The sequence below is a fragment of the Triticum urartu genome, chromosome 2A (assembly GCF_056163025.1).
Source record: "Triticum urartu cultivar PI428250 chromosome 2A, HENAU_Tu73, whole genome shotgun sequence".
Classification (NCBI taxonomy): Eukaryota; Viridiplantae; Streptophyta; class Magnoliopsida; order Poales; family Poaceae; genus Triticum; species Triticum urartu.
Window position 1 is genome coordinate 767,947,474 of NC_141874.1, and position 9,546 is coordinate 767,957,019.

Consider the following 9,546-nt stretch of genomic DNA (forward strand, 5'->3'; position numbering starts at 1 on the left):
TTTTTCTCCCCGAATATCTATAGGCGTAAAATAGAGCTGTCTCGCCAAATATCGCTTAGGAGATGTGCTGCACGGTTTAATTTCGGCCTAGCTACTTTTTTAAAAACTTTTTTTCCATAGATTCAAGTAGTTTTTGAAATATTCATATGTTTTAAGCGCTAACTCCAAATTTACCATGTTGTATATAAAAATCACTCAGAAAAATGTGTAGATCCTAAATATGATATTACCCTGGCCCAGCTACTTTTTTAACCTTTTTTTAAACACAGAATCACGTATTTGTTCAATTTTTCATATCTTTTAAACACTAACTCCAAATTTAGCAACGTTATATATGAAAATCGCTCAAAAAATTGTGTAGATTCTAAATATGATATTATCTTGCATCTTAATGCTTTTTTAAATTATGTTTATTGCTGCCTTTTCACCCAAATATCTATAGGCATAAAATAGAGCTACCTCGCCAAACGTCGCATAGCAGATGTGCTGCACGGTTCAATTTCAGCACATCTACTTTTTTTTTCAAACATTTTTCATAGATTCAAGTATTTTTTTTTGAAATATTCATATCTTTTAAGCGCTAACTCCAAATTTACCATGTTGTATATAAAAATCACTCAGAAAAATGTGTAGATCCTAAATATGATATTACCCTGGCCCAGCTACTTTTTTAACCTTTTTTTAAACACAGAATCAAGTATTTGTTCAAATTTTCATATCTTTTAAACGCTAACTCCGAATTTAGCAACATTATATATGAAAAGCTCAGAAAATTGTTTAGATTCTAAATATGATGTTATCTTGCATGTTAATAATTGTTTAAATTATGTTTATGATGCACCTTTACTTAGTACTTTTATTTTCCATACCTAAATATGATATTATCTTGGCCCAGCAACTATTTTTTTTACCTTTTTTTACATAGATACAAGTATGTTTGTTAAAAAAATTCATATCTTTTAAACGCTAACTCCAAATTTAGCATGTTATATATGGAAATTGCTCAAAAAAATGTGTAGATTCTAAATATGGTATTATCTTGCAGGTTTATAATTGTTTAAATTATGTTTATGATGCACCTTTAGTTAGTACTTTGAATTTCTATACCTATATATATAACGTACGTTTGTTACTACCGTTTTTTCGTACGTAAAGAATATAAACAGAAAATCAAAAAAAATCCATCCATCATTCGGCTTCGATATATTTGGCTCATCGGTCGCATATCTTGCACATAAGCAATGGCCTGGCCCTCCGCCCCAGTGCAATTGAGTATTTTCCTGCAGGAGCCGCCCATGGTCATTATGCGATAAAGAATTTTTTCGCAGAAAAAAAATTATTCATGTGGTCTCGAACCCGAGACCTCAACCACCATTTAGAAGGTTGCAACCAATTGAGTTGGGCCATCTACTAATAAAGAAATGAAGGCTCTGTGTAGGACTGTAATGTGCAACAAAAATAATGCAACCAGGAAGGTGAGACGCGCTATGTAAGCGTAGAGTTGCATGCAACGAATTAGGGTCGTTTCGCTCAGACGCGGACATTTTTTTATTGATCTTCAAGCATATGAAGAGATGGCATAAAATGCGTTCAACAGACCCCTTATTAAGATTATTTTTTCACGGCTTTGTGCAAATTTCGAGCGTTGTTTCAACATAAAAACAATGCCTTGGTATGAGGCTCTTTAAGATCAGAGTTGTCGTACGAAAACCATACCAAAAATATTGTATGTGTAGCATACTTGTTAATATAGTACTGCTTATATGAATTTCTGCTGGCACCATTCGGATGTTGCTTCGCCGTGTTGATGGTTATTTTGGTGGAGACACCAATTAACTCTTCCGTTGCAACACACGAGTATATGTGCTAGTAAATACATACACAACATACATATTACCGTAAAAGTAGCCTAAGATTTGGGCAATGAACTCATCAGGACGGAGCTCACGTGTGAGTTGACAACAGTGGAGTTGAGCGTTCCAATTAGCATGCTTAACAAACTTCGTCTTTGACCCCGACGGTTTTTCTCTCGAAGGCGACTCTGAAGGCGATCTAGGGTTTTGACCGCAGCCGCCGCAGCCGCCGGCGGCGGCTGCCTATCCTGTGTCTGCCCGACAGGAATCATGGGCCTCTCTTGGGAAGCTAGCTTGATGCCATGACCAGAGGAGGAGAAGAGATGAGTCAGGTGGGCTGTTGTTGGCCGTGGTCTGGTTTCTCCCGGCTGTTTTGAAGGACTAGGCGAAGAGTAAAGTTTGACGTCCCAACATGTTCTAGCATAGCTGGTTTTTGTGTCCCGGCACAGCCCGTTGCTTTGCAAGGTGGTGTGATTGGTTTCTGTTCCTCCGTATCTGTCTGTATACGATAGGTTTTCTGGATTCAGTTTGTCTGCGCAGTCGACAGAAGTGATGTTCGAGGAGGAACGCCTCACGCAATGAAGCTTATAAGCTGGAACTGTCGGGGACTCCTGGGGACCCCGACGGTTCGTTCGCTTCTGGACTTCCAGAGGCGGCATAACCCGGATGCGTTTTTTCTGTCCGAGATGCATTTAGATGAAGATAGGGCAGAAGATTTGATGAGAAGGATGGTCATGGACTACAAAATCGTTGCGCCATGTCTCGATGGTAGAAAAGGTGGATTGCTTCTAGTCTGGAAGAAGGAGGTGAGGATCTACTCCTAGACTACTACCTTTAGTGTCATCGATGTGACGGTTGAAGAACGGGATGGAAGAGAGTGGAGACTCTCATGCATATAAGGGGAACCCATCTGGGATAATAAGGACCGCACGTACCGCCTACTACGGAACTTGCATGCTCAGTCTAGCCTCCCATGGGTTGCCATTGGCGACTTCAATGAGATTTTGCTCTCTTTAGAGAAGGAGGGTGTTGCGCCACGACAGCAGGCGAGACTCCAAGCCTTCCAAGATGCGTTGTCTGATTGTTCCTTGGAGGACATAGGATACCATGGCGATAAATTCACATGGTTCCGAGGTGGTCTGAGGGAACGTTTGGATCGGGCCGTCTCTAATGCCGAATGGATGGAAATGCACCCCTTGTGTGGACTGTGCAACCTTGATATGGGAAAATCGGATCATAGACCGATATGTCTGGACACTGACTACTTGGCCGGCGTGGCAGCCCCAAGGGAGCAGGCAAGACGTGTGTTTGAGGCCCGTTGGTTATGTGAGGAAACAGTGGAAGAAGTAGTTAAAACAGCATGGCAAAAAGCGGTCACTCAGGGGCTGTGCCCTTCGGCCAACTCAAAGCTTGCGGCAGTTCATAGAGACTTACATGCTTGGGATCGCAAAGTGTTGAAAGGGCCACGTGCTCGCCTACGAACGGCACAGAAGGAGCTAGAAAATCTAATGCGCTCATCGTTTACAGCCGAGACAAGTCCGAAACAGAAGGACCTTACAGTGTTGATCGAGAACCTGCTCGAGCAAGAAGAAATATATTGGGCACGGCGTGGGCGAGTGAACTGGTTGCGCCGAGGAGATCACAACACAAAGTTTTTTAATCAATCTGCTTCAGCTCGTAGGCGCCGCAATTTGATCAAAAAACTGAAAAATAATAATGATGCTTGGATTGAGGGTAATGATAGCCTCAAGCCCCTTATTTTTTATTACTTCCAGAGCCTTTTTAACTTGGATGCAGGTGTGATCGATGAAGGACTAGTACATTCTGTTAAGCAAGTTATAACTGAGGATATGAATAGGATACTAATGGCGCCATTCACGAAGGAGGATGTTAAAAAAGCTCTCTTCCAAATAGGAGATATGAAGGCTCCTGGACCGGACGGATTACATGCTGTTTTCTTTAAACGGTTCTGGCATATTATAGGCGATGAGCTGACAAAAGAAGTCCTTGATGCGATCATTCACAAAAAAAAGATTCCTGAAGGGTGGAATTCTACAAATGTTGTGCTCATCCCAAAGGTGGACAGCCCGGAGGTACTAACTTAGTTTAGACCCATTAGCTTATGTAATGTGGTCTACAAAATTATTTCTAAGATGCTAGCAAATAGACTCAAGAAGATCTTGCCTGAGGTAATCTCCCCAAATCAGTCGGCATTCGTTCCAGGTAAATTAATTACAGATAATGTGCTAGTGGCTTATGAGTGTTTTCATGCAATAAAAAAGAAGACACATGGATCAAATGGTGTTTGTGCAGTCAAGCTGGATATGCTCAAAGCGTATGACCGAGTTGAATGGGGCTTCTTACAAAGAATGATGTTGAAACTGGGCTTTAATCCGAGTTGGGTGGATATGATTATGGAGTGCGTCTCGTCTGTAAGCTACATGATCAGGTTTAATGACACAGAGGCGGATGAGTTTATGCCCACGAGGGGGCTTAGGCAGGGGGATCCTTTATCCCCTTACCTATTTCTGTTATGCTCTGAGGGTTTATCCAGTTTACTGGCCCATGAAGAAAGCATTGGAGGAATTGAAGGTTTAAGGGTTTGCAGAAACACGCCCTCAATCTCACACCTTCTTTTTGCTAATGACTCACTTATTTTAATGAAAGCAGCAGATCAAAACGCAAATACCTTGAAGAGGATTTTGGATACTTATTGTGCAAGCTCAGGGCAGCGGGTTAGTAATGCAAAATTCAGTATTTTTTAGCCCTAATACTGGAGTGTTGATCAGGGAAGGTGTTTGTGGCATCCTGGATATCCTAACGGAAGCACTGACTGACAAGTACTTGGGTCTCCCTACTATGGTAGGAGTGGACAGAAGCGATTGCTTCCAACACCTTGTTGATAGAGTTTGCCAAAGGTTGAAGGGATGGAAGGAAAAGATACTATCAGTACAAGGCAAGTTTTTTTTGGTGAAATCGGTGGCACAAGCAATCCCTTCTTATGCTATGTCGGTCTTCAAATTACCCAAGGGGGTTTGCAAGTCAATAACAGATGAAATCGCAGGTTTTTGGTGGGGAGATGGAGAGGAGAAAAAGAAAATGCACTGGTTTGCATGGTGGAAATTATGTGTCCCAAAGAAGAAGGGTGGCATGGGGTTTAGGGACCTTCACAGCTTTAATCTTGCTATGTTAGAAAAGCAGTGTTGGCGACTTCTCTAAAATCCTGATTCTTTATGTGCACGTGTTCTGAGTGCCAAGTATTATCCAAATGGTGATATTCTGAAGGCAGGGCCTAAAAAGGGTTCATCATTCACTTGGCAAAGCATTGTTGCAGGTATACAGACTTTCAAGCGAGGGTGTATTTGGCGGATAGGGTCTGGCTCACATATTAACATATGGGATGATCCCTGGATTCCTTCTAGTGAGTCAAGAAGGATCATCACACCTAAGGGAGGAACCAGTGTGTCTAAGGTTTAAGAACTTATACATCAACATACGGGTCAGTGGGATGTGGAGCTCCTTCGGGACAATCTTTTTACCCGTGGATGTTGCAAGAATCTTACAAATTCCTTTGCATGTGGAAGCTGTAGAAGATTTTGTTGCTTGGCACTTTACAAGGTCTGGTACCTTTTTGGTGCAATCTGCTTATCACGTAGAGTTCAACCACCAGTTCGGCCGTCAGTTTGGTCGATGGGATACTCCAGGTGGTTCTCAAATTAACTTAGTGTGGAAACAACCTTGGCAGCTCCGCGTTGCCAGAAAAATCAAGCACTTTGGTTGGAAGGTTCTAAAGGGGGTGTTGCCATGTTTCGGTGTTCTAGCTGTGAAAGGATCGATATGGTTGACTAGAGGGGGGGGGTGTCGGTGTCAAAACTGGCAGATCTCGGGTAGGGGGTCCCGAACTGTGCGTCTAAGGCGGATGGTAACAGGAGGCAGGGGACACGATGTTTTACCCAGGTTCGGGCCCTCTTGATGGAGGTAAAACCCTATGTCCTGCTTGATTTATTCTTGATGATATGGGTATTACAAGAGTTGATCTACCACGAGATCGGAGAGGCTAAACCCTAGAAGCTAGCCTATGGTATGATTGGATGTTGTCCTACGGACTAAAACCCTCCGGTTTATATAGTCACCGGAGGGGGCTAGGGTTACACAAGGTCGGTTACAAAGGAGGAGATATACATATCTGTATTGCCTAGCTTGCCTTCCACGCCAAGTAGAGTCCCATCCGGACACGGGACGAAGTCTTCAATCTTGTATCTTCATAGTCCAACAGTCCGGCCAAAGGATAGAGTCTGGCTGTCTGGAGACCCCCTAATCCCGGACTCCCTCAGTAGCCCCTGAACCAGGCTTCAATGACAACGAGTCCGGCGCGCAGTGTTGTCTTCGGCATTGCAAGGCGGGTTCCTCCTCCAGATATACCACAGAAGAGTTCAAATAAAGGATAGTGTCCGACCCTGCAAAATAAGTTCCACATACCACCGTAGAGAGAATAATATTTCCACAAATCTAATCTGCTGACACATTTAGGCAACATGAAATCATGCCATGGCTCGGCGATTATTCGAACCGTTTTTCTTTAACTAGCCCCGCACATAACGCGAGGCAGTTTCTTGACACGTCTTGTCAAAGCAGAGATCGTGTTCCCCTTATTACGGGATTCTCATCAATACGGACGTGGGTAACCCAACCGCGCCATCGATTACGGCGCTTGGGGGATAAGCGAGTTTTACCAGGCTAGTGGGGGCGCATAGTTTCGGCCGCCCTTGTAAAGGGATAAGGTTTAACCTTTCTCTACCCACGCCTTCTTCCTCCTTGCTCATCCGTTCTTGCGCACTCAAGCCCCAACGCCCAAGTCCGCATCTTTCTCCTCAACCTCCTCCAAACATGTCCGAAGCGGGAGGGTAGTGGATGGCTTCCTCCGTTACGGAGGAACACATCAAAAAGCTGCACGGAGCCGGATACTTAGCCGCGAATATCGCGCATCGGCTGCCTGCTGCGGGGCAGATCGTCCCTACCCCAGAACCTCATGAGAGGGTAGTTTTCCTCCACTACTTCCTCTGCGGATTGGGGTTTCCCCTTCATACATTCGGCCGTGGTCTCATGTTCTACTACGGGCTGGACTTTCATGATCTGGCCCCGAACTTCATCCTCAACATTTCGGCGTTCATCGTCGTCTGTGAGGCCTTTCTCCGCATCTGCCCCCACTTCGGTCTGTGGCTGAAGACCTTCAATATCAAGCCAAAGGTGGTGGAAGGCCAACAAGCGGAATGTGGCGGAGCCATGGTGGGCAAGATGCCCAATGTTATATGGCTCGAAGGCTCCTTCGCGGAGACCATAAAGGGGTGTCAATCGGCGTGGTTCTAGATCACCGAGCCGCGCGGCACCAATTGGGTGGTGGCTCCCAAGTTTCGATCTGGATTCCCCATGCGGGTCACTTCCTGGAAAGAGAAGGGCCTGTCCTGGGGTTCCTCGGTGGAGCTGGAAGGACTCCAGAAATGTATCCGGAACATGACAAGCAAAAAACTCAAGCTTGTCAACATAGTCCAGGTCATGCTCTTCCGCCGGATCCTCCCATGTCAACAACGGGGTTTCAACTTATGGAAGTTCGACCCGGCCCAGCACCAGACTCTGAGTGAGCTCTTCGACACGACACATAAAGACGTATGGAGGGTGCTGTTCAAGGGCGCCGAGGTCCCTCCCTCTCTTACCGAGGACCGCGGGCTAAGCGCGAAGCGCCCTACGAATCCGGTAAGTTCTACATATCTGGTAGGATATTCATTTCCCATAGCTTAACTATGTGCGGGGTCTGAGCTCTCATGCCTTTGACATGACTGGGTGGAGGCATCGGAGCAGATCAACTGTCCGGCCCCCTGCCCGAAGACACCGCGGATGATCTCCTGACGGAGATGTTGACCCCGGCTCCTTATGAGGTGTCGGGGAAGACCAAGAAGGCAAAGGGAACCCGAAAGAGTTCTCGGCGCCAGGTGGTATCGGACTCATCGTCTGATAACTCTGCGATGCACTCCTCCCCCGAAGACTAGGAGGAAGATGAAGATGCTCCCCCTCCAGTCGGGGGAGACAAGAAAAGGAAGGCCGCCCCAACTAGGGAGGCCGAAGGGTCCAAGAAGGGGAAGGACTCTCCTTCCGGACTACTCCACCACCGCCGTCGAAGGCGAAGACGAGTGGCTGCTCAGGGCCAAGCCCCTGGCGAAGTCGTAAGTATTCGGATGCCAGAGTAACTCATAGCATACCTTTGTCGCATTGCCTCTCCTAATGCCGAATTATGACTATGCAGACCGCCACGAGCCCGTATCGATGTATCGTCGGACGGCTCCCTAGGCTTGTCGGATATGGATAGCGATCCACTTCCGACCGCCACCTCCCCTTGCCCTACGGACAACGCCGAGGTATTGTCTCAAGAGGCACCGGGTCGAGGGGAGACAGTCCCGGAGGCGCCTCAAGGTGACCTTCCGGACTCCGAGAGCAGAGGGAGCAAGGCTCCCGAGGGCTCCGAGTTCGGCCCTCAGCCGAACACCGCGCCGGAACCCCCAGTGGTTCTGGACTCGGGCAGGCGGCCTCCTTCCAAAAGGGGCAAGACGCCTGTGCCGGTGACCTCTATCCATCCAGAGGCACTGGACAATCTGCTGGGAGCGCTTTGCAGTGCTTCCATCGACGAAGAGCACCGCACTATTATGAGTGCGGTGGTCCAGAAGGTTCAATCCGCCAAGAGTGGACTGACTGAAGCCTGTGCCAGCCTTCTAACAGGCTTTGAGGTAAATTTTTGAAATATGGGGAAAAATATTACCGCATAGACAGTAGCCCCTGATGTTCTGTTCGGTGTTCACAAAGAAAAGCCGAACGGAGGATCAAACAATATCGCAGGAGTCTAATATAAGTATGTCAATATGCGTATGCAGGCTTCGTTGCTGGCCTCTGCCGCACTAACTGTGGAGGTCGCCGCACTGAAGCAGGACCTTAAAGGGTCCAAGGACGAGCTCGGGCTTGCCAAGAGGCAGCTCAAGGAGAAGAAATGTAAGTAGTACCTAGTCTATGGATATGTATAAAGAGAATGCGATTGCAAAATGACAGGATCATCGTAAATTTGCCAGGGGTCATGACCGAGGTGGCGACCCTAAAGCAAGCGCTATCCGAGGCCGAAAACAAAGCGGCCAAGGAGCGCACCAAGCGGGAAAGGCATGAGGCACGGGTGGGCGAGGTGCAGCAAGAGCTCCACGCTCTCGTGATGCACGAGGCGTTGGAGCTTGACTTGAAGATGCGAGAGTCCGAGCTTGCCGCGGCCCTTGAGAGCGCAAAGAATGCCAAGGCCGAAGCCCAAAGGCCCTCCAGGAGATTGATGCGATGAAGAAGATAGCAGCGGGTAAGGCATTCTATATGCAAAGCAAGCATGTGAAAGTAAATTACGTGTTACTTACCTGAATCCGGAGCTCTCCAGGAGCATTCACAGATTTGCCCCACAGCGTGTCGGATGCCGCACAATTTTACCAGGCCGAGGAGGGAAGCTCAACGGAGAAGCTGTTCTGGTCTCAGTATACTGGGACCGAACAGCCGATGCCTCTGAGCGACCAGCTGAAGCAACTGGTCGAGCTGCACAAGGCGGCCGAACAGGCCATGAAGGGCTTTATAGTCCGGATGTGGCCTGGCGACGCCCTTCCCAACAGCTACTTCGGCC